This window comes from Echinops telfairi, unplaced genomic scaffold, assembly GCF_000313985.2.
Source record: "Echinops telfairi isolate 266 unplaced genomic scaffold, ASM31398v2 ScPeMD7_7469;HRSCAF=8507_1, whole genome shotgun sequence".
Taxonomy (NCBI): Eukaryota; Metazoa; Chordata; class Mammalia; order Afrosoricida; family Tenrecidae; genus Echinops; species Echinops telfairi.
The window spans coordinates 14314997-14341149 of NW_022111373.1; the positions used below are offsets into that span (position 1 = coordinate 14314997).

At 44.0% G+C, this 26153-nt stretch overlaps 1 protein-coding gene across 1 annotated transcript in view; it reads left to right on the forward strand.

Annotated features, from left to right (window-relative positions):
* MARCHF3 (membrane associated ring-CH-type finger 3) overlaps positions 1 to 26153 on the forward strand; it is a 189507-nt gene that overhangs the window by 58280 nt on the left and 105074 nt on the right. Inside the window, exon 2 of the mRNA XM_045285136.1 lies at positions 23092 to 23134. The gene's annotated coding sequence lies outside the window, so the exon portion shown is untranslated. The remainder of the gene's footprint in view (positions 1 to 23091; positions 23135 to 26153) is intronic.

A 26153-nucleotide genomic window follows, 5' to 3' on the forward strand; every position in this document is an offset into this window, starting at 1 on the left:
AACCCCAACCTTCAGTGCCACCAGGGCCCCTTAGCAATTGTATACTCCTTACAGAATTAAAAAGAGCTTGCCCCACGGCCTGTAAAGAAGTAAGTTTGAGTCTCTTAATATTGCCCCAAACATAATACTTGATATCGTCTACCCTTCAGTGCTCTCACTGTTGGCCTCATCATCTGATGTGACATTTGTTGTTTAACCAAAGAGGTTTTCCGTTTGCTGCTGTGATGGGAGGGAAATTGTTTGCAGGCAGCAACACATGTTCTTTCTCCAAACTAAACACGTGTGTCACACTTTCGGCTGGAGAACACCAGTCTTATTGTGTGTCCAGTATTTCCCAAAGCCTTGCAGAGGAGATTCGTGCCCTGCATGATTTCTACTAACGTACTTCAAGCAATGAAGGCCCGAGGAAGTGTTCTCCCAGCACGGCGTTCAGATCGGAGTGAGAACTAATGCTGGCAGGTCTCACACGTCTGCCTCTACCTGCGGCCCGCCATCCTTCCATCAGAAGCTGGCCCTCCCAGGGGCAGGCTGAGGTCTCCGGATGCTCTCTGGCCAGAACGGCTGCAGGCTTCCGCAGCCTTGTGGGCAGCTTAACTGTGTTAAGAGAAGGGCAAGGGGTCCCCTGTTAGGAGAGGTTTCCATTGTCCCAGGAAGCCCTCCTTCCTCCATCACTGTTGTTGGTGTTCACTGCTGGAGGCTGATTTGCCCGCGCCGCCCTCACCGCCCCCGCCCCAGCATTTGCAACGGAAGAGGGCGTGGGGGGCGGGGGGCGGGCTGTGGGGTTTTCTGCAGAGTCAGCAGAGCGCCGCGCTAACAATCAGCTTGAAGAATGCCGCAGGCACGTGTCAGTGCGCACAGGCCTGTTCTTTGTGCCGCAGAAACCTGACTACTTCAGGTAGCACGTCAGCCCGAAATGTTGCTGCCTGCTCTCTGTGGCCATGCCGGCGTATCTCAAAGCCACAGAGTCTGAAAAACCGCCTCAGCCTCTTCCCCCACCAAGCCTCTCAGGAAAGCAAGAAACCGCAAAATGGGAAAAGATTCATTTCACTTTTCCTCCACACCTTCAACAGGTGCTCTGGTGGCACCCTGGGTTCAACGCAGGCCTGCTAACTGATGAGTACGAGGTTCAAATCCACCAGCTTCTCTGCAGCAGAAAGACCCAGCCGTCTACTTCTGTGAAGACTGACAACCTCCTAAGCCCCAGGGAGCGGTTCTCGGCTGTCTTGCAGGGTCCTTTGGAATCAGAATGGACTGCTTGGCCGTGGGTGTGCTTGTAGCTGAGCTCGTAACCCGGCTGGCTGGACAGGAGGTTGTTTTCAACAGAGAAAAGCGAGTTTGCGGACTAGGGACCCAGAGGCCTATCCAGCCCATGGACCGTATGTTTTATTTGGCATCTTTAAAGCATCTGTATGCATTGTCAACAATGAATGGTAATCCACATAAAATCTACATTTCTGACTGGACCTTCAGAAATGCCAAGGTGAAGTCTCCCTGGGCGTAGATTCTCAAAGGAGAAAGATATGCTGAGGCCCAAGTCTAGCTCTCCCTTTCACATGACATGGGCTTCCTTCCAGTGCTTGTCCAGCCCCCTGAGGTCACTTCTATGATCCACTAGCCCCTACGGCATTTGGAAAGGTTGTGCTTCTCTCGCAAATGTTCCTGGTGGCCCGTACGAAACGTGAGCGTTTAGTTACCAGGATTACCTTAGACCTACCAGAGTTTGGGATTCAGATCTAGATGAATTGAGGTCAACTTAGTATATGGGCTTTCGGTTTCATTTCTAAATGTCTTAAGCAGGGAAACTGGAAGTAGACTTCAGCAAAGTATAAGGAGAAAGACCCTTAAAGGGAAGACAGGCAAGCTGAATTTCTGGCGCAGGCACCCACTCCCGTGCCAGTACCTCAGTATTCTGATCAGTCAGATGGAAGGGTTAGTAACCGTCAGCTGCGCTTCCCATTCAGCACTCATTCATTTAATGAAATGTACAGAGTCCACAAAGCCTGAATCCACACTTAAGGCTTCCCTTTCCTCATCTATATAATAAGGATCAGAGTAGTAAGTCCCTCCGTGTCAGGAGCACTCTGAAAATAAAAGAACTGTGAGCTTTTGTTATTTATCGTGCACCAGCCATTTGCCTAAGCAGCCCTGGGAGCCCTGTCAGGTAAGCGTCAGACTGCTAGCTGCAAGGTTGGTGGTTCAATCCCACCAGCCACAGAAGAAAGATGAGGCTGCTGCGCCAGTAAAGATGGATAGCCTCAGAACCCCTAGTGAGAGGATCACTTTGAGTCCACAATTGATTCTATGGCAGTGAGCTTGGGAACTATTTCTGAAACTGTGGCAGGCTGTAGGACTATCCAAAAGAACACTGAAAGAGATGTGCCCATGTCCTAAAAGAGCTTTAGTTTAGTTGAGGGAAGAGAGGCTGGGCCGGCAAGTGGCATCAGTAAGACAAGGAAATTCTCCTCAAAGTGACTACTATTGAAACATAAACATGCTAGTGAGGCCCCAATGTATTATTACAACGTCACAATAAATTTAAAGTTCCCTGTGCAATACCTTCCTCTCGTGACATAGGTGTGTACCTAAATATGTCAGAAGTAACAACAAAAATAGGAGTTTTTTTAATGCAGGTTCTGCATCAAGCGTTTAAGTCAGAGCTTGTTTCTGACATTTGAGGGAGTCATCCTGTTGGTGGTGACGTCAGAAGTCAAAGCCCTGACCCCTCTCCCCAGAAACACCCTCTCTCTCTCTCTGCTTGGCTTCCTCTTACAGGGAATTTGAGAGTTCCTGAGGCCCACTGATGGAAGTAGACCCCACTGAGGCCCTCGCTCCTTCCACACAGGAGGTGGAAGTAGTTGTTCTGGAAAAACAGTTACTACAGAGTTCGCGCAAAGCCATGCATAGAAACAGGGCAGTTCTGTGTGAACGAAGGAATCCAAGTTGCATAGAGGTGACATGGGCAGTGAGGGGAATTTTTAATGGAGAAATAGCACTTCTTCTTTTCATCAAGGAAATATTCCTGTATCAAGTCATGTTTCAGAGCCAACACCTTGTAGATCTGTCATGTGTGTTGCTGTCAATACCCTGACACATGTTTAAGTCAGGGGATTGCCTTCTCTCCTTTATCCTCTCGCCATTTCTTGACATCGCTATCATCTCTGGCATGTCAAGGAGACTCCCTGTTTACCAAACCAAACCATTACCCTTGCAGAGAGTGAGCTTGGTTCAGTGCTTCGCCTCCCCCAGCAACCTCCACCGACACTGTGGCATCTCTCTAGTCTTCACACCACAGCCTCCAATATGCAAGGAACTGATTACACGTGGACTTGATTATCTCTGGGTCACCCGAATTGGGCTGACCATTCTGGGCCGACCGTGCCCTGATTGTTGGATGTCACGCTTTACCATAGCCAAACATATCCAACTACAAAAGTCTTGGGAAACAATGTACCAAGGGTTTGGTGGGGCCAGGAGGGAAATGAAAAGAAAACTCATCGCATCTAGCAAAAATACCACAAAATGTCTAAGAGACAACCCTCAACCAATAAAACCTTTGTCTTCAACCCCCTTACCTCGCGTTCCTTTACCTCCCTGCTCTTCATTCTCACACTGTGGTTTGGGCGCTTCAATGCAGAGCACGGCACTCTTCCACGTCTTTGACTATGTGCTTATAACGTCACACTGCCTTATTAGCAGAAAGCCCCTGTGTTGAAGACAGTGAGCTCTGCTCTTAGCGGACAATAAGAAGTAGCAAGCCTTCCTTACTATTTGTTGTGGGGTTGAGAAGGAAGTATAAATAACAAATAAAGCCTTTCCCCCACATCCCTCATTTTCTTATTCACTGAATATGTTACAGGCATTCGTGATATTAGGACATGCAAATTCATTTAATTTTGGAATGGCTACGCAGCGTTCCGTTGTTTACATGCAACCCGATGTGTGTTCAACCGCTATTACTGGACATTTGCTTGGTTTATATGCATTTTCCCCCTTTTTAGTAGCCACAAATAAGGCTACAAATACAACCATTTTGCACACTGGAGCATGTCTGTAGGATAGCTTTGTGGACTTGCTAGCTCTGTATCATAAATGAGCACGTGGGTACATTTAGTAAGTATCACCGTGGAAAAACCCATCTTCCCACTGGCAGCGTGACAGAGGCCCTGTTTCAGTTTGTCCAGAAAGGACCTCATTTTCCCTGTTGTCTGCTTTTGCCCCACCTTGAGGCAGGAAGCGTTTAAGGTGGCTGGCAAGGACAGTGTAAGTTAGAGATAGTAGGGCAGGGGAAATGGAAGACAAGGATAAGGACATAAAACGAGCCGGTGAGGAAAGTGCCGTACAATTTCTTTCCATGCTTCACACATCTCTCAAGTTTACCGTTCCACCACCCAGCCCAACTAGGCAAACCTGATCCAGGATCCACACCTGGTGGCACGGCCATTGTTTGGGGGCCCTGCCACAAGGACACTGTACAGGGTGGCACATCGTGTCCCACCAGCATGCTGTATCTGCCTGCCTTCTCAGAACCAAGCGTGTTGCCCGTGAGCAGAGCCGCCTTCAGGTTCATGTGTGCTGATTAGCTCAGACCGGGGCAGCCTGGCAAGAGTGATAAGCCAGCTCCGGCTTCGACTGTGCTTCCTAGCCGTGCGCCTGGTACAACGGGCTCGCCTTTCTCCAAAAGGACTCTGGGACTTGCCTTGGAGGATGTGGCCAGAAAAACATTGAAAAACCCGAAAACCCTTCCTGTGGAGTCAGTACCAACTCCTAGCAACTGTACAGGAAAACGCTCTTGTTGGTAGGGGCTGTCTGGTCGGTTCCAACTCATAGCGACCCTGTGTGCCTCAGAGACACTGCCCAGTCCTGCGCCAGCCTCACCAGCGCTGCTAGGTTTGAGCCCGTTGCTATTGCCACTATGTCAGTTCATCTCGTTAAGGGTTTTTCGCTGGCCATCTGTATTACCAAGCGCGATGTCCTTCTCCAGAGACTGGTCGCTCCTGAAAACAGGAGGAAAACCCTACAATGAGGAAAACCCTAGTGCCGGGGGATTTCCAGGCTGGACGCCTGAGCTGGCATGCTATCCAGGGAATGCGCAGTCAGGTGACACCTGTGCACACCGTAGGTGCCAGAGAATGGGCTCCTGCAGGAGTGTCGGGTGATTCAGCTCCTGACCTCAGAGAGAGGAGACAGAAGGGAGCCAGTGTGAGCGGAGCTGAGACAGGTTGGGGTAAAGGGATAATTAACTGCCCCAGGCATGCAGTGGACAGAGAGCAGATTTGACGCTGTGATGGGGCCTAGAATAGAGGGAAAGGAAGTCCGCTTTGAGGAAACCACGGGGAGCTGAAGACTCTGGTACAGGATGGCGTGGCTCGGCAAGGAAGCCAGGCTGCCCGAAACCTGAGGGAGTGCCGCTAGAGACTTAGCAGAAAAGGAGCCAAGAGAGCTCACCTGGGACTTGGATGTGGACGTGGGGTGAACTAGCGAAGAAGGGAGAGTTACTCCCAGGGTCAGGGCTGGCCAGTGGCTGGCAAAGAATAAAAAGGAGTCAAAGAAAGTTGGTCCCCAAAGTCCACTGATGTGTACCCCGACACTGTAGTATGAACAGCCAGGCTAGGGGAAAGAGCAAATATCAAGAACATGCACCTCAGCCCCATAGATACAAGGGAAATGGGTTATAAGTCTGGCTGTTAACCACAAGGTGAGCAGTTCAAAACCACTAGCTGTTGCTTGGGAGAAAGAAGAACTTTCTACTCCCCCAAAAGAGCTGCAGTCTCAGAAACCCACCAGGGCAGTTCTACACTGCCCTAGAGGGTTGATATGAGTCGTAATCGATTCGTGGCAGTGTGTTTGGGGATTTTTGTTGTTGTTGTTGTTGTTGTTAGTTTGTTTTGCTTTGCCTCCTTTGTGATCGATTCCCTAGGTGGTAGTAGGGGAAGCTTACTCCAAGGTAAAGTGTGGGGAAAGGTAGTAGAAATCTGATTCAAGGAGGTTTTTTTGTGAGAGTGACCCTTGGAAGTCACAAAAGGAAGACAGGGATGGGAGAATATCATTAAGTTCCATGGGAGTAAACAAAACTAAAGCAGATTTGGGACAGGAACTCCCCGAGATACACCGTGATAAGGGAAAGAAATGAGGTACCTTTTCTAGTTAGAGAAGACTGGCCCAGGCAGGGGACTTTAAAATAAATCGACCCCCTCTGCCCAAATGCATCCACACGAGAGTCCAAGTTTTGAATCGTCATGAGTTTTGGTTAGTACCAATGTTTGGGATTTGAGCTTCACCCCACCCTCACCCCCACCCCCGGGATCCTCATCACGGTTTGAAAGCCTCCTGCCCTTCTCATCAGTCCTTGGCTTCCTCCTCATCTCCACATGTGACATCTCTTCACGCTGGCTAGCTGATTGCACTGCCAGAATGTGGCCCATGAGGGATATGTGATTTGAGCTTAGGTTGCTGTACCAGAATATTATATCGGTCAAAAAATACTTTGAATTTTACGTACGGAGCAATCTGGAAATGCAACAGTAAAGTTTCAGTGTTGGAAAACCATCTTCTATTTATAAAGAAACTTAAGAATGAGTGCTTGCCAGATGACTTCAGCCATCTCATGTAACTTACATAGCTTCTTCTTATGACAGTCAGGGAGCTAATAACAAGGAGTACAAGAGAGAAGAAATGGTCTAAAATGGACTGTGACAATGATTGCACAAGTCTTCTTGATATGATTGTACTAAATTGTATGATCTTTGGATTATGTCACAATAAAACTTTATTTGTTTTTAAAGTCTTTCAAGTCATGGATAAACTTAACTTACTGGAAGAAAATAATGCTCAGAACACCACTGTGTAAGCCTTTAATGAGAAATGGAGCTTATGTTACAAAAAGGACCCATTTTCTTATTGTTTACATAGTCACCGTGTGCATAAATTTAATTTAGTGATCTGAAATCTTAATCAAGACTCCTGAAATCTCTTTTTAAATTAGTGGACCTGGTGAACAATGCTAGAAATGCCCTACCTTTGAGCCATGTAATCATTTTGATTTTAAAACCCTGAGTCTCCAGCCTCAAAAAAAAAAGTCTCCATCATCTCTTTGGCAAAAGAGAATTTTGACCAAAATGCAAGGGTAAGGGTATGATGCAAAAAGTCATTTCTCCTTCCTTCCACCTCTGATGACCCATAGAACAACAACAGTGAGGGGTCTGGAATTCAGAGGTTCCTCCCTCCTGGACTGGTCTTTAAGAGAACCCTGCTCTCTTCTTATTGGTGTAGCCCTGAGAGCAGAAAGTAGGAATCAAGAGGCTGGACCATCAGCCCCAATTCGGATGCTCTCGGGGCAGGACAAGGCTCCCCATCCTTTATTTTTTTTCCCCTCCCTTCTGGATCCTGCCTTGAAAAATACTTTGGGAAGTGTGTTTGTGTGCACTTGCGTTTGCATTTGTGTGTGTATTTTTAAGGCGCCATTGCTTCAATTCCAACTCATAGAGACCCCTGTGCATCAGAGTAGAACTGTGTCCCATCTGTCTTCAATAGCTGATTTTGGGAAGCAGATCAACAGGCAATTTTTCCAGAGTATCTGTGGATGGACTTGAACTACCAACCTGAGTCGACTGTATGTCAGTGAGTTTGTTGTTGTTGGCAATGTAGTGCCTGCAGGTTGTTTTCTCCTGTTTCGGAGACAGTGTACCGCAATGGAGGAAGCATGGGCTTTGGAGCTAGGGCAAAAACTGACCTGAAATTCTGACTTCCCCTCCTCCTACTAACTATATAAACCAGTTGCTGTCATGGCGGGTTCTGCTTCATGGAGAGCCTGTGTGTCAAAAGTAGACCTGTGCTGTTCTCAGCGGCTGATTATTTTTGAGGTAGATCAACAGACCTTTCTTCTGGGGTCTCCAGCCCTTTGATTGCCAGCCAAGCCAGTTACCATTTGCACCTCTCCCCGTGGACTCCAGTGTATGAATACTAAGCATTCACAATCATAAGTACATGTTTCTCTGTGTTAGTCCGGCTTGACTAGAAAAACAAATCGAGAGACACTCATATCAAAGAGCAATTGTACATTAAGAAAGGATCCCAGCCCAATCCAGGTCAAGTCCATAAATCCGATATTAGCCCATATGTCCGTTACCAGTCTATAAATTCTTCAGACTCATGTAGCACATGCAATGACACCGAATGCAGGAAGAAATATCACAGACCAGTGGGTGGAAAGTCTTGTGGATCCAGTCGCGGTGGAAGCATCTCAGTGCTGGCATGGGTCTCCACGTGGCTCCTCCAGTTCCAGGCCTCTGGTTGCATCAGTATAGCTCCATGTGGCTTGTCAACAGGAAGACGAAGCAGAGAGTGTATCCCGCCTCCAGGGAGAAATATAGGAATTCCCAGAATCCTCAGGAGAAGGCCATGCCCACACAGAGACCCCATTGGCTGTGGCCTGATTAACAGGCTAGACTCCACCCCTTCAAAAGTTGACAGGAGATTATGTAACTACCACATTCTCTAATATAGTGGTTCTCAACCTGTGGATTGAGACCCTTTTGGGGGTCGATTGACCCTTTCACAGGGCTTGCCTGATTCATAACAGTAGCAAAATTACAGTTATGAAGTAGCAATGAAAATAATTTTATGGTTGGGGTGGGGGTTCACCACAACATGAGGAACTGTTTAAAGGGTCGCGGCATTAGGAAGGTCGAGAACTATTGCGCTAATATATCTTTTGGCCCTCAGATTAGAATTCATCCTTTAATATTGTCCTCTTCTGCCATGGCCTTAGGTAGAGTACAGTACAACTTAAATATGTAGCATATATGTTTTCACTGACAGATACCTGATTTCTTCGGAATTCCTGTAGCAGTAGCAACCCCCACTCATACTTTCCCCGCAGCGCTGTAGCCCTGGAGACAGTGCTCTGCACTGCAGTGTGTGAGTGATGAGGATCAGGCTTCCAAAGCCTTCTCCATCCCCCCTGCAGCCCTGAGGTTTCCTGCGCTGGCATCTAAGGAGGTGAGAGGTTCAGGCATGCAACAATTAGGAGCAGTGGGTTCATGAGCTGCCAAGTTTGCAGGTGCATTCTCTCCCAGGTGCAAGCCTGGCTGCCTCTGACTCGCGGCGCCTGGCAGAAGCCCAGGAGGGGTGGAATTCCACTGGGTTGCACTTGGGCCTCCGGAAACCATGGCAGAATGTGTTTACTGGGTTAGCATGACCTGACAGGCAAGCGTGTGGACACAGCCAAGTCACACTCCCACGGCTGCCAGAGAAACTATGCAGGTCAAGTTGTGAAGCAGGACCAACAATAGTTAGCAGAAGCAGGACTGGGATTCACAAGCAGGTTGCTTCAGTTGTAAATTCTGTTTATCGCACTAGAGGAAGACAATGGGTGTGGATTGCACTCTGTCTTCCCTCACAGCAGAGCTTCTCCAGGGAGGGGTTTGCCGCAGAACGAGGACCTGTAACCAGGAGTATGGCAAAAGTAAATAAACCTAGAGAAAAATATTGAAATGTTAAGTTAATGTGAAAATAGGAGGCTCCGAAGAAAGTACATTTGCCTTCAAGGCAAGAAGAAAGAATGCATTTTAAAGCTCTGACATGATGGAGAAACAGGTACACATTTTTTGTTGGGTGTGAGGAAATGCGATATATAAATTATGCAAAGAGCAAAGTCTCTCCTTGACTGGAGGGTATTTGGGATTGGTAGCAAAAAGCTCTTGAACTTGTACTTTGTTTCAGCATTGGTTTTGAACACCCCATCTAAGCATGTGCCTGAATCAAGAGGCAGTTGTGCGAACAGAACAGGGGATACTGCATGGTTAAAATCAGGAAAGGTGGGCGGCAGGGCTGTATCCTCTCACCATATTCATTCAATCTGTACAGTGAGCAAATCGTCAGAGAAGCTGGTTTACATGAAGAAGAGTGTGGTATCAGGGTTGGAGGAAGGCTTATTAACAACCTGAGATATGCAGGTGACACAGCCTTGCTTGCTGGAGGTGAGGAGGACTTGAAGCACTTGCTGATGAAGATCAAAGATTGCAGCCTTCGGTGTGGATTACAACTCAATGTAATGAAAACCAAAATCCTCACAACCGGACCAGTCAATACCATCACGATAAACAGAAATGATTGCAGTTGTCAAAGATTGTGTCTTACTTGAATCCACAATCAATGATCATGGAAGCAGCAGCCAAGAGATCAAAAGACCTCTTTACAATGTTGAAAAGCAAGGATGTTTCTGTGAGGACTAAGATGTGCCTGACCCAAACAGGGCGTTTCAGCGGCCTCATATGCATGTGAAATTTGGACGTTGACTATGGCAGACTGAAGAAGAATCGGTGCATCCAAACGACGGTGCTGGAGCAGAACACTGAAAGCATCCCAGACTGCCAAAAAGACAAGGAGCCGTCCTAGGGAGAAGTGCGGGAAGAGTGGTCCTTAGAGGCAAGAATGGGGAGACTTGGTCTCACGTGGTTTGCACGTGTTGTCAGGAGAGACGAGTCCCTGCAGAAGGACATCCTGCTTGGGGAAGTCGAGGGGCAGCAGCCAGGAGAAAGACCTTCCACCAGATGGACTGACACAGTGGCTGCAACAGTGGGCTTCAGCTAACAGCTGTGGGGACGGGGCAGGCCCCGGGATCACTGTGAATGGAAACACTCAAGGGCCCCTGACAACAGCAGCCACCTGACATGTAGTTCCCCAACATTGAACCTGCGCCCCTCCTTTTTTAATTTTTATTTTTCATGTGAACAAGAGGCCATTGAGCATAAATGCAGGCACATGAGTGTAATTGTAAAAGCTTCGTCGTCGTGCCTGGCACTTTTTTTTTTTAAATCAATTTATTGAGGCTCATACAATTCATCACAATACATAGATCAATTGTGTAAAGCACATCTATACATTTGTTGCCCTCATTATTCCCAAAACTCGCTTTCCTCTTGGGTTCCCGGAATCAGCTCATTTTCCTTTTTTCCCCTCCCCCTCCCTTCCTCCTCCCCTCTCCCACATGTACCCTTGATAATTTATAAATTATTATTGTATCTTATATTACACTGCCCGGCGTCTCCCTTCACCCACCCCTCTGCTGCCCATCCCCCAGAGAGGGGGTTAGATGTAGCTCCCTGTGATCAATTCCCCCTTTCTACACCCCCCTTCCCTCCTGGTTTCGCCACTGTCACCCCTGGTCCTGAGAGGTTCATCTGTCCTAGATTCCCTGCGTTTCCAATTCCCATCTGTACCGCTGTGCATCATCTGGTCTAACCAGGTCTGCAAGGCAGAATTGGGGTCCTGGTAGTTGGGGGAGGAAGCGTTTACGAACTAGAGGAAGGTTGTGGGTTTCATTACTGCTATACTGTACCTTGCAGAGGGGTAGTGGGGAGATGGGCCTGGCACTTTTGACAGGAAACCCTGCCGGGATAATGGGTGGTTAGAAGGTGTTGTCAGGTGGGAGGAGCAGGCTGGTGGTGGACGCTGGCCCTCATTTACTGAATGACATCAGCGCTTTTCATGTGTTGGATGGCACACTCAGAAATCTCTGCTGGCCCGCCCCAGGTGCCCAGGGCTAAGGGAGACCAGCAGGAAGAACAGAAAAAGATCCTATCTTGTTAATTGACCTACTCTCATCTCCTCCCCGATAACTACAGATGACTTATAATCCAGAATTTCCCTCATTTCATCACACTGCCTCGCCCAGAAATGAGGCACAGTAGTGATTATGAACACGGAGATGCTTGCCCAGTAATCCTTGCCATTATTTCCTCTGTGAACTGAGGAGAAGCTGACGTGAAACTCATACTGTGGTTTGTTGTTCAGGATGTTGTTTAAGGCCCTCGGCTGCCTGTCGCAGAGTGCAAGCCCCACCTGTCAGACTCCTGCCCGATAATGTTGCCCTCAGCGAAGCCCCTGCAGTCAGGGTGCAGCCGCGGGGTAATGAGAGCTTTTGGTTTCGGAAAGGAAAAAGAAAAAAATCTGTTCAGAATTGTGGAGCCAGGGAGTCTGGCAGTTTCCCCCTCATATTTCTAGGTGATCGACAAATTGTTGGTTACCACATATATAATTTATTAGTAATTGCTCTAATTTGCTTCCTAAGTTTATAAGTTGCCAGTTCACAGAGATTAACGATTTTGTATTCATCAAACAGGAATTGCGGTAATTTGATGAAGTATTAGCCGGTTAGGGTGATTTCTGTGCAAATGCAGTTATTGCCATTGTAATTTAGAGGAAGTAAGGGGAAAATGTAACAGTGTCCGGTGTCTTAGCAACCTAGTGACTAATGCCACTCACTGGGATGCAAATGTGACACACAAAAATGTTCCTCTCGTGGATGCCTGGGTGCTGAGAACAATGCCAGGAGCGCTGCCTGGTCGGGGCTGGAGGGTGGTCTGGGAAGCAGACGCTGAGGAGTGCAAGGGAAGGCCGAGCAGAGCTGGACCCTCAGCAGGGATGCTGGAGATAGGGTTGGCATGGGCCTTTCACAGTGTTCTCCCACCCTCAATAAATGATGGACAGACATCAGGTATGATTATAAGAAAGTAAATGCAAAAATGTTTTCTTGTGGCCAGTCTGACACGGTCCCTCTCTTTCGCTGAGACTTCTCCCTTTACGGACAGGAACAGATTCTTGACCTCTCTGCTGAACAGCCAAACCAGCCGAGGTCTCGTTCTGCCTCCTGTGCCATCAGCAACACTGTAAACCCCCTTCTGCTGTCTCAACTCAGTTTGTGCTGCTTTGTAAGAGGCAGGAACACAGCTTTTAACATCTGATTCTCAGATGGAAGCTTGTGGCCCTGGAAATGCAGAAAGTCGAAGAATGGCGTTTTCAGCTGACCTTGCAGAAATTTGAAGTGGAGGTGACAGAATAAATGGGGGTTGTTCAGGATGCTTTTGGAGAGTCACTCGTTGCCCAACCCCGCTGGCAGCCATCCTGGGCCTGATAAAACTCCTTTGGAGTTCATCAGAGTTTAATTTTGGCTCAGCCTGCCAAAGTCACAACCACATCTGTCATGAGTATCATTTGGCCACGGATCAAATACATTATTGCAAACATACTGGATGTTCCTGAATAGCATTCTCAACCCATAGCTGACCTCCGCATGTATTGAGCAATAGCACATACCAAAAACTCTCAGAATAGCGCCATCATTTAGAGGACCCCTGCTAATTTTATAGAAACGGAGACATTTTTCTAATAACCAAACTGCCGTTGGAAAAATGACCATTGGCCTGGAGTCTGATATGAAAATGCCAGGGACTTGCCCTTGTACTTCCCTAAGGGCAGAGTGAATTGCATACCGGGCAGCTTACTGCAAGGGCAGTAGTTTGAAAGCACCAGCCACTGCTTGGGTGAAAGATGAGGCTTTCTACTCCAGTAAAGAGTTACGGCCTCAGAAAATCCCACAGGGACAGTTCTACTCCTAGATATTTTTAGAATCGTTTTGGTACTTAAGGTAATACGTGCTTTTCCAGAGCCAGCTCTCTGTACAGCTCACTCAGCCGTCTTCAGTATTGTGAAACACCAGACATGAAATAAAAAGGTCTCTGATTATCTAACACATGAGGGGGTACCCCCCAAAACCCCGGAATCCACCCCCCCAAAGCTATGTATTTAAATTTTTAACAAAACAACCTTATCACCTTCAAAGTACTCTCCATTACACTTGTTACACTTGATACACTTGTCAAATCTGCGATTCTATTCTTGAAAACAGTTTTCAAACTCATCCGTTTGGATGGCTGACAGCACCTCTCTCATTTTTCTTCACCTCTTCTATGTCATGAAATCACCGTCCTTTCATGTCCCTCTTCATTCTTGAAACAAAAGAAGCCACATGAACAAGGTCAGGTGAATAGGGGGCGTGGGCAAGAGAGCCATGCCGAGGGTTTTTTGCCAAAAACTGGCACACTGAAAAGGCTGTGTGAGCAGGTGCTTTGTTGTGGCGGCAAAACCAGTCTGCCACAAATTAGGCCTTTTTTGACGCACACTGTTACACGCAATCTTTTCAGAACCTCTAAATAGAGAGCTTAATAAACAGTCTGACCTGGTGGAATGAACTCCAAATGCACCACGAGTTGAAATTTTCATCCATTTGGGAAGTTGATGGACATCCAGAACGAGGTTTGTCATCAATCAACATTTCACCTTTTTTTTCTTTAAATAATTTTATTGGGGGCTCATATGACTCTTATCACAATCCATACATACATCAATTGTGTCAAGCACATTTGTACATTCGTTACCTTCATCATTCTCAAAACACTTGCTCTCCATGTAAGCCCCTGGCATCAGCTTCTCATTTTTCCCCTCCCTGCCCGCTCCCCGCTCCCTCATGAACCCTTGATAATTTATAAATTATAATTTTGTCATATCTTGCACTGTCTGACGTCTCCATTCACCCACTTTTCTGTTGTCTGTCCCCGAGGGAGGGTGTTATATGTAGATCCTTGTCATCGGTTCCCCCTTTCCACCCCACCCCCATTTCACCTTTTGTGAAACGAGAAAACTCCTTGTACACTTGAGTTTTTCCCGTAGCACTTTCCTTGTAAGCTGGATTCAACATCACAACAGTTTCTGCAGCATTTTTCCTGAGCAGGAAAATATATTTTCACAGCCATATTCTATTCTCTTAAATTAGCCCTTACAAAAAAATGAGGTTTGAGTGAAACTGCTCTTACGAAAAAATTCCCAGTGACCAGAGAGAACCTTCCCAGGCGATTCTACTGAGTGCACTAACTCAGTGCATTGCTCGATGCTTGCCTAGCAGGAAAAATTCATACCTCAAAAGCTCAGCTCTGCCCAGCGCAATTCCGATTTTGGAGGGGTACCCCCTTGTATATCATAAAATCTATTCATCAAAGCTTTTTTTTAAAAGAGAAAATAAAAATTGTACATCTGGAAAGATTCTAGTCTTCAGAATATATTTCAAACACCCCCACCCCCCGCACCAAAAAAACAAAACAAAACATAAAAAGAGAAATATCAGTAATCCATTTGAAATTGAGTAAAAGCTTTGACTAGACATTTCTCCAAAGATATATGTACAAGTGACCAGTAGGCATATTAAGTGACTTAAATGACTTTGACCATCCCTGCTCATTAAGAAAATGGAAATAAAAATGAGATACCCCTTCACACCTACAAGGATAGCTGTCATTAAAAAATAAATACCAGGGGTTGGAAAGCTTATAGGAAAACTAGAGCATTCATGGCTCAATGGTGGGGATGTATGATGGTGCTGCTACTGCGCAAATCAGTTGGGCAGTCCTTCAAGAAGTTAAAAATAGAATTACCATATGCCCCACCCAATCCAGTCCTAGGTGTATGCCCAAGAGAGTTGAAAACATACTTAAACAAAAACATGTATACAAATTGTTTATAGCAGTGCTGTTCATGATACCACAACGTTGAAACCACCGAGATCTCCACCATCCGGTGAATGGAGAAAGCAAATGTGGTATGGTCCTAGAGTGAAATATGATTGAACCATAGACTGAAGAAAGTTCTGATGCCTGCCACACCAAGGATTAAACCTTGAAAACACGATACAGAATGAAAGGGGGGAAAGACCCCAAAAGGGGGATGAGCTCACTTCATGGGAAGTCCAGACTTGGCAAAACCACAGAGACAGCAGATTAGTAGTTGGCAGCGACTTAAAGAAGGGAATGGGAAGTGGCCCCTAGTGGGCATGATGTTTCTTGTAGGGTAATGATAATAGTCTGGGTTCATATTGTGGTGATTATTGCCCAGATTTGGAAATGAGCTACAAACTAATGAGCTACTTTTAAAGGGTGGATTTTATAGTCTGTGATTTATGGTTCTACCTCCCAAGAAAGGTCCCTACCTAACATCTACCTAGTCCCAGGCAACCACTACTTGAATTTCTTTTCACTACTGATTAGCTTTGTATAGAAATCAAAAGTCTCCTATACATATTCTTGTGCCCAGCTTCTTTCTTTCAGTGTAGTAGCCATAAGATCCAACCATACTGTAGTCTACTCCATTTTATTGCCCTGTAGTATTTCATTGTATGGATATACCACAAAGCATTTGTCCATGCCCTTAAGCTGTTTGTTATTTGGGGCTAGAATAAAAAGGTAGCCTTTTTATTTAATGGATATATGTTTTCATTTCTTTTGGGTACTTAGAAAGGAAATTGCTGGTCACATGGTAAGTATGTGTTTAAGTTGATAAGAAATTGTCCACATGTTTCCCAAGTGTATGCGTCATGTTACACTCCCGCTGGCAATGCATGCCGGTTAGAGTCCATCGCCTTGATTTATGAATTCGTAGAGAGAAAGTGGTCTCTGTCCTTTGCTGGTTTTCATCTCTCATTTGCTCACCATTTTGCCTACTGCTTTGGGAACGTGGTCCTGGAAGTCTCTGTGTCCTAGTGCTGCCATAACACTCATAGCACAAGTGAGCAGCTTTAACGAACACAGTTTTTTTTCTCTCATGCACAGTTCAGGAAACTAGAATGAACACTTAGAGCCTGGCTCCCAGAGAGCAATCCCTCCTTGTCGGGAGCCTGTGAGATCTTTGGTGCGCCTTGGCATTCTTGGTGTGTCTTCTCTTGGGTGTGTGACTGTGTCTGTTCTGTGCCTTTCGTAACTCACAAGTGACTAAGTTTAAGTTCCACCTACTTTGGAAAGACCTCATTAACAACTGTTTTTCAAAGCCATATATCCAAACAAAGGAGCCCTGGTGGTCTAATGGTTATACGTTGGCCTGCTAACCGCAAGATCAACAGTTCGAAACCACCAGCTGCTCTACAGGTGGAAGACAGGGCTTTCCTCATGTGAAGAGTTATAGACTTGGAAACCCACAGGGGCAGTTCAATTCCATCCTATAGGGTTGCCATCAGTCTGAATCAGCTCAATAGCAAGGAGTGAGTATATTCAAACAAGGTCATGTTTACAGGTACAGGGTAGGCTTTTGCTGCATCATTTTTGGGGAAGGGCACTAGTCAATCCATAGTACTGTATTTATAGAAACCTCCCCCAGCCAACACCAGCCTACTGCCACAGAGTTGATTCTGACCCGATAAGAGGGTTTTCTGAGGTTGTAAATCTGTATGGGAGCAGACAGCCTCATCTTTCTCCCAAGGAATGGCTGGTGGGTTTAAGCCTCGAACTCTGCAGTTAGCAGTCTAATACTTAGACAGGGCACCTTTTCACCAGCTTTGAACAAGGCCCATCTTTCTCAGATTCCCGACCACCATTCACCATTGCCAGGGCTGGCTCCCCTGATCAGAAGCCAAAATTGCTTTGCTGTGTTGCTCTCTGTCTCTACGAAGGCCCTATGGAAAGAGCCTGCCTCCTTCTAGAGCTTGGTTCTGGGCTGCCTTGTGCTCAGGAGACAGAGACGTGAAACCTGAGGGACTGAAATGCATCTGCTACACGGAGCCCCCGGTCTAGACCCTAGAATCTCTCTCAACTCCGTTCTCCTAGACCGCGATCCTTCTGGGACAAGAGGAAAAAACTCAATGAACTCACATCTTAAAATTCCAGAAAAATCAGATACCTAGCCCATAAGGAAGGGAAACTCCCCAGTCTTGAGTGTTCCATTTAGAGGCTGTTTTGCACCTGTGTCTTTTTAAACATAGGCTAATATGCCTTTATGAAGCTGATTTTGCATCTCCCCTGGCTATTGAATATAGCGGAATCAAAGTCTATCAGGTAATGAATGAATCATACCAATAAATGTTAATCAAGCAACATAATGTGTTTATTTATATCTAGCAAAAAGCACAATTGGGAAAATCAGATTAAGCCAGCCTATGACATCATTGTTTGGGTGAAGACCACATTGAGGTAAAATCATGTTTCCCCCACCCTGTGTGTCACATGCTCTTTGGTCCGATGGGTTAGTTCACCTTCCGGCCAAGAACAGAGTTTGCACCACAGAAGGGAATAGTGGCCTGGCAGTATTGGGGTAAAATCATGCTAACTTTAGCCCAAGAGGTTTCTGGCTTTGGCAAATAGACTGTCATTTCTGATGAAGGTGTGAGCTGGTCGGATTTTTTTAATTAACATGTTAAATAAGGCCCAAAGTGTAGAAGGGCTTAGGATACTTTTGATGCCTGATGCTGCCTCTTGGGCCTGTTGTCTGTTACCTGGAGAAACAGAACATGTTGCTGAATTATTTGGATGGTTTTTTTTCGAGTTTAAAGCATATATCTCTGACATTTTGATGCCCCACTTTGTTTTATTGCGTTTTTTTCTAATAGAAGATATCCATCAATTGAGAAAGATCAAGCTTCTCTCCTTGTCTTTCTTCCGTTGCTCAACAACAAACTTTTTTTTTAAGATTTACCCATTTTAAAACTAAACTGATTCATTTTCAACAGCATTGTGTTCTAAAAATGTCTAGTGCCTTAGAGCAAACTAATCTTAGTACAAACTAAAAAATAAATCTTCTAGCAAAGATCTTGCATACATTTACTCAAGAAGATAGATGTTTTTTTCTTTTTAGGTGGGTTTGGTTGGTTGCTTGTTATATGAAGGATTTAGTTATTTTTAAATAACCAGCAATAATTTTCTAGGGAATTTTGAAATAACTGACAAGTTACTTAAGATTCGTCAAATGTTTTACTTTGGTTTGCAGGGGAATCACAATAGAATTAACACTGTCTGGACTTGTCCTATGAAATAACAGATGTGATGTATAGATGATGGTCCTTCAAAAGTATGTGGGAAAACTACATTATCTTTTCATTCCGTTTCTCAACAAACTCTTTGAAGCCCCCTTGGTGTATGTAGGTTTGTTTTTTAACCTTAGCCTAGAAGGGAGCAGGCCTGGAACATCTCAGACCCCCACTTTCCTGATGAACTGATTAAGATCCAGAAAAGTGAAATGTCTGACCCGCAGGCATAAAGCCAGTTCATAGAACTGCAGAATCAAGCCGCAGGTTGGTTCTGTGTACCTCCATGAACACTGGCAACTTGTCCCAAACTTCCTTTCCTGGCTTCTCACACGGCATAATGAAGTCGCCCAGCCTCATTCCTTCGCGGCTGCTCTCTCTCTGACTCTGTAGTGCAGAGTAGCGTGCTTTTTTTTTTTTAATAACTAAAATTTATTGTAGTCCAAGTCAATTTCCTCCTCACTTTTTAAGATGTTATAGTACTATTAAATACCTTTTAATAGGTATTATCAATAGTAATTTGCGATTTTCCAGAATTTTATCTACTTAATTTTATTACTTAAATTTCTTTTTTTTTTAAATTATTTTATTGGGGGCTCATACACTTCTTATCACAGTCCATACATATATCCATTGTGTCAAGCACATATGTACATTTGTTGTCCTCATCATTCTCAAAACATTTGCCTTCTACTTTAGCCCTTACTACCAGTTGCTCATTTTCCCCCTTCCTCCCCACTCCCCCCTCCCTCATGAACCCTTCATAATTCATAAATTATTATAGTTTTGTCATAAGTTACACTGTCCGACGTCTCCCTCCGCCCTCTTCTCTGCTGTCCATCCTCCAGGGAGGAGGCTATACTTAGATTCTTGTAATCGGCTCCCCGTTCTACCCCACATTCCCTTCACCCTGCAGGCATCGCCCCTCTCACCACTGGTCCTGAAGGAGTCATCTATCCTGGATTCCCTGTGTTTCCAGTTACTATCTGTACAATGTACACCCTCTGGTCTAGCCAGATTCGCAAGGCAGAATTGGGATCATGATAGTGGGAGGGGGGAAGCATTTAAGAACTAGAGGAAAGCTGTATGTTTCATCGTTGCTACCCTGCATCCTGATTGGCTCATCTGCTCCCCACAACCCCTCAGCAAGGGGGTGTTCAGTTGCCTACCAATGGACTCTGAGTCTCCACTCTTCACTCACCCACCTTTACAATGACATGATTTCTTGTTCCTTGATGCCTGACACTCTATCCCTTCGACAGCTCGTGGTCACACATGCTAGTGTGCTTCTTCCATGTGGGCTTTGTTGCTTCTGAGCTAGATGGCCGCTTGTTTATCTTCAAGCCTTTAAGACCCCAGATGCTATATCTTCTGATAGCCAGGCACCATCAGCTTTCTTCACCACCTTTGCTTATGTTCACATTTTTCTTCAGCAATCGTTTCGGGAAGGTGTGCATCCTGGAATGCCAATTTAATAGAACAACGTGTTCTTGCAATGAGTAAGTACTTGAGTGAAGGCCCAATGTCCATCTGCTGCCTTAATACTAAACCTGGAGCGTGCATATTTATGTTGGCTGTTTGTCTGCACTGTGGCTGGGTAACCATGGCAGCTTTGGTGTTGTCACTGTCAAGCCTGTCAATATAATTGTGTAGTGTTGTCCTTAGTGTTGGGAAACAATCCATATTCTCCTTGGTTTATATTTAGCAGTGATGCTTAATGATGTGACTGTAGGATATAAACAAGCCCCACCCAGAGTGATCCCAAAGGACTAAATGATTGCCTGGGGATTGCTCAGTGCACACACTGAACACTGACATGAAAATATCCTGCCTAGATAACTTTATTATGACTATACATTTGGCTTCCTCCTAGTTTCAGCTTCAACCCAAATTATATATGTTTGATGAGGCCTAATTACTTATTAGATCCAGAGAGGAGCAGAACAGAATACATCGTGTTGAAATTATAATTTGAATTTTAATCAAGTGTTGTTTATTCTCAAATACCAACTAATGAAATAAATCCAGTACTGTAGTTATACAAATAAATAGGGGCAGAAGAGGAACAAATCGCATTGCTGTCCATAAATACTTTTAAATAATAGTAAGTGTGACTGTTGGCATTTTTCTCTGCCCTTTCCATGAACCCTTTTTCATCACCCTTCTGGTGGTTGCTTCTCATAGACTGACGTCTGCCTCTGGGTTTTGGCATCTCTGGTTAGCGTTTTAACACACTGTATCCAACCCTGTAACAATTCTGTAAAATTTAATTTTTGATAACCATTATGCAAACCTTGCATGTAGATCAATGCTCCTCATTTATGGCAAAGAGAATGTCTTGAAGCCCTTCCAGTAAAATGTCCTCAGTGATGGAGAGGACATTGAGCCGCAAGGACTTTGGTTCTGTTCAGTTCTGCTGTCGGTGTGCTCCTCCTCTTCATCCAGCATCTGCAGAAGCGATTGCAACAAAGATGCCAGTGAATCTGTGAAGTCACGGCTGGGGATCACTTCTAACACGTCATTTTAACAGTTGTAACAAACAGGCCCCAGTTACATGAGAATCATATAAATCATAGAAGCATAGCGTAAGTTGAGTAATAACCCCAAGTACTATAATTTCATTCTGGTCAATTTATAGCTTCTTCTAATCCAAGTATTGTATTGTATATTTATTTTATTATATTATATATAGCAAATTGTATATTTACATTTGTACCTTTTAATATATTTTCATTTTTACCCACAATTTCATATTTGGATATGGGAAGAGCTAGCATGTTAGAAGGCTGAAGTAGTCAGATGTAGAAGTAAGATGAGGCTGTCTGCTTCAGGAAAGATCTCCAGCATTGGAAACCCTGTGGGACAATTCTACTCTGTCCGACTGGTCACGAAGCATCGGAATCAACTCAATGGTCCTGAGTTTTTGGTTTTGTTTTAAGGAGTCAAGTAGAAACAAGGTGACATAGTCTTTGACTATTATGATTATAACATTTGTGCCACATTCCCAGGCATTCTCTAAATGTGTGGAAACTAGCAAAATATGGTTGTTGTAAGTGGCTTGAGGGTGTGGTGATACATTGTTTTTCTAAAGTACTTAAGTCACCAAAGGTGTAGCATGAGTTCAGTGTGTAGGGTTGCTTTTGTAGCTGCAAGCAAACCAGAACGATCTGAGATTTATTTTCTGAAATACTTCCACAAGGGAAAACATTAATAAAAAAATTAAAAAGAAAAGCTTCGTGTTTGCATAAAAGAAGCAAAAATTAGATTTACACCCTGACTCAGTAAAGATATTGAAAATCATTTTAATTTGTAAATATTGATAGAACATCACTGTATTTTCACATGGCCATAGTTCTAGGGGTTCCTGGTTTTTCACTTGGAGCATTCCCCAGGCGGGGCGGGAGTGGGAGGGGTGTTCTGACTGTTAAACTAACCTTGATTCATGATTTATACCGTCTGAACTAAAATCTCTGGAACACAATTCATAAATTACGTGTCGACTAAGAGAAAAGCAGAGACCACAGACAGCTTGATGAACAATTGCTATGTGAATGCGCCCACTTAAGCCAACCTTTCATGGAAAATTTCTGTTTAAAGTATAAAAATTCTTATGACCAGTCCAAAATCGCTCTTTTTTTTTTTTTCAAAATCACTCTTTTGCCTGATTTACTCCAAGATGAGCTGAAGCCAAGCTGGATCAACTTGCCTTTTAAAAGATAATTAGCCAAATAAAGAAAGATAATCAGCAACCAGTATCGCATAGCTTGACTTCATACCATACCAAAATTCTAACTTAAACCCCTCCCCCTGCAATTTATATCCATTTGTTCTTGCTGATTTCTCAGAGGAGTTCTTAGGGCAGAACTGAGTACCCTCTGTGAAACTATAACTGAGCAATAACCTGGGAGACAAAGGTACAGCAGTAATTAGTCTGGGGAGTGATGCTGGTTGGAATGGAATACCAAGCAGTGCTAGCTGGCTGTTAGTCCCTGAGCTGTTTTCCATAGAGATAAAGTAATTGGAGCTTAGGAACAATAGGAATTATGGGCTATGCACCTTTCGGTACAATACATATTTTTAAAGAACCCTTTTTTGAAAAAAACAATTTCTTATGTACAGAAATCCTGCAAAGATAGTACAGAGTTCATATATGCCGAGAAACCAGGCTCCCTTATGACCAGCATCTCACATTAATATGGTGTCTTTGTAAAATGAATGAACCATACAATGTCAGTCACACATATTACTAGCTAACGTCTATACTGTATTCGGATTTCCTTCGTAAAGGCTCTCAGTCTCCTCCAGGGTACCACAGTGCATTTAGCTGCCCACGTCTTGTAAGTTCCTCCTGACCATGTCTCAGACTTTTCTGCTTTCTGATGACTTTGACAACTTCGAGAAGTACTGATCGGGTATTCTGTAGACCGTTCCTCAATAAGGATTTGTCTGATTTTCTCTCTCTCTTTTTTTTTAAGGAATAACCTGAGGTTTTGGATTGTGAGGAGGAAGACCACAAAGGTGAAGTGCCTTTTTCATTACTTCATGTTAAGAGGATTGACCATCAGAATGACTTGTCTCTGCTGACATTGGCTTTGATCAGTGTGCTGTGGTTGAGTTGGTCAGGTTTTTCCACTATAAAGCAACTCTCCATTCCCCTCTCTCCTTTCATACTACACTCAGTTCAATTCCCTGCCATGGATTCGATGCTGACACATAACGACCCTACAGGGCAGACTAGGACTGCCCCTGTGAGTTTCTGAGACTGCAGGAGGAAACCTCAGCTTTCTCCTGAGGAGGGAGTGGCTGGTGTTTTTGAACTGCAGACCTTGCAGTTAGCAGCCCAACTCATAACCGCTACTCCACCAGGGCTCCTTTTCATACTCTCCTCTTTGGAAGGAAGTCACTGTGCACAGCCCACACTTAAGGAAAGGAGAACTGTGCTCCATATCCTTGAAGGTGCTATGTCTACATTAGTTACTTGGAGTTCTTCTGTATAAGAGAGTCCTCTTTTCCAGCATTTGTTTATCCAGTTATCTATTTCTATCATGATGGACTGATAGATCGTTTCATTCTCTGGATTGTAACCCAATGCTATTTCACGGCTCCAGTGGTTCCACCTTTGTTCCTGGGACCCTTTCCGTTGATCTGATATGTCCCTTTGACATACCCCATCAAGGTGGATTTTTTTTTCACCTTAGTGATGATTTGTTCTTAAGTTAATTTATCTTGCACATAAAGATCAAATAGTGGTTGTCAATTTTTCTTTCTGTATGCCAAAATCAGTCACTTTTATTAACGTGAACAGTGGCTTTCTTTTAATGACTCACATTCATTTATTAACCAAGAGAATGCTCAGTAATCCTTCTTCCTCCTCCTCCTCCTCTTCTTCCTCTATGCTACCCAACCATGTAACCCTTTATAAATTCAAAGTTTAATTGTTTTAAAGGCAAAATTAGACCCACTGAAGCCCTGATGGCAGAGGGGTTAAGTGCTTGGCAGTTAGCCCAAAGACTGGTGGTTCGAACACGCCAGCCCCTCTGCCTATATGTGTAATGAGTATAGTCTTGGGAACCCCGTGGGCAGTTCTCCGTCCTGTTCGGTTGAGAGGAGTCTGAACTGACTTAACAGCAATGGTTTCAGTTTGAGTTTGTTTGGACAGATAGATCAGAGGTGCTCAGGGGCCTGGGGTTAGAGATGAAGGCGCTCTGGCACTGCAGTAGAGAAAAGTGCTCCACTGCAGAGAGTTACAGGTTCAACCTGCCGCCAGCACCATGGGGCAAAGGTATGGCCATCTGCTTCGCCGAAGATCACAGCCTAGGAAACCCTAAGGGATTGCTGTGCGTTGGAATCGATTCGACAGCACCAGTTTGGCTTATGAAGAAAGAGACAATCAAAAGCAAATCTGGCAGAATACAAATACAGTGGACTTTTATAAGTAAAAAGAACAATTTGCAAAAAAACACAAAACTTAAATTCATAAGCCTGGCTAGTTATTAAACTAATATGTGATCAGGAGGGTCTCAGTTGAAAACGTAGGGCTTAGAGCACACTGAATGATATTCTCTGGAAGTGTTTTGTTAAAATCCAAAAAAAATCACTCTTCACCACACTCATTCAGTATTGTTCTGGAAGCTGCCGCACAGCCATGACATAGAAGTCAATGTTACCCCTTTGGAAAGGAGGAGAAAGATGACCATTATACTTAAGGGTCAAATTCTGTTTACCCAGCTTGAAACATAGAAGAATCAACTGTAAGTAAGATAAATAAAAATCTGATAATATGTGACTAGATACAAAATAAACCTAAATCAATAGCTTTCATCTGCAAAAGTAGTTACAAAATATAATGGAAAATATCTCATGTATAGGAACATAAAATATTCAGTTATCAGTACCCAGAAAACGAACATAGGTAACCGAATGAAATAAAAAGAAAATTTGAATAAATATCATGTTTCTAGATCAAAAGACTAGATATTCTTGAGGTTTATTTCTTTCTGTATTATTGGTCAAATACAAAATCGCAACTTTTAAAATGATGATTCAAAAGAAATCATTTGCAAGAACAAACAGAAATGATTAGTAAAATCTAGCAGAAAATAATGTTGGGGAATCCTCCCCTAACAGTTAGTAAAAGCTTTAATGCTTTTTGAGTGAGATGTTTTACCAGAATAGGTAAATTAATGAAGTGATACATAATTCCAGATTTTTGTATGTATAATTTACTCTAAATGAATATGAAATAACTATCTACTTAGTGAAGAATTTATCAATTTTTTAAAAAGCATCGCATCAATTGATAAGCCATTTGGAAAAATTGTAGTTTATTCTTAACATCACATCAACATAAAATTAGCAGTGTACTTCAGAGTTTATGAAATCATCAGAGTCAAAAATATCGGAGGACTGTTCCTCTGCACTTAGAATGAAGGGCCTTCTAAGTACAGGCGTAATGGAGGAAACCCCATAGAAAAAGATCCGTCAGGTTACCTTCTAAAACCTGTATGTCAAAATAGATACAAAGTAAAAAGATGGATGGCCAAGTATTTTAAAAGTTAAACTTCGGGGGAAGGGGTCCTCCTTTAAGAAGGAGTGAGTTTCTGTTTATGGTGACGGAAAATTTGACAGTGATTATGGGTGGTAGTTACAGAGTATGATTAATGTAATTGATATCACAAAACGTTACATGTAAAAATGTTGAATTGACAAATATTGTGCTCTGTATGTTACAATGCTAAAAATAGTCAAACACATGATGAGTTATTAGTATCTTTAATGTACATACTGAATTCCTAAACATCTCTTAAGAAAAAGTCCAAAGCTCCAATAGAAAACTGTGGCAAAATATGAATCAACAAATCAGAAAAGTGAAATACCGTGACAAAGAAGACTTTTATTTAAATATTTGCTTACTTAAAGAGACTGCAATAATGAAATATTCCTCACTTGCCAAAATGAGATCTTTTAAAATATTAAACCCATCCCCACCCCCCAAAAATGGATAAAATGGGCAGTTTAACTTACTGCCAATAGAAGC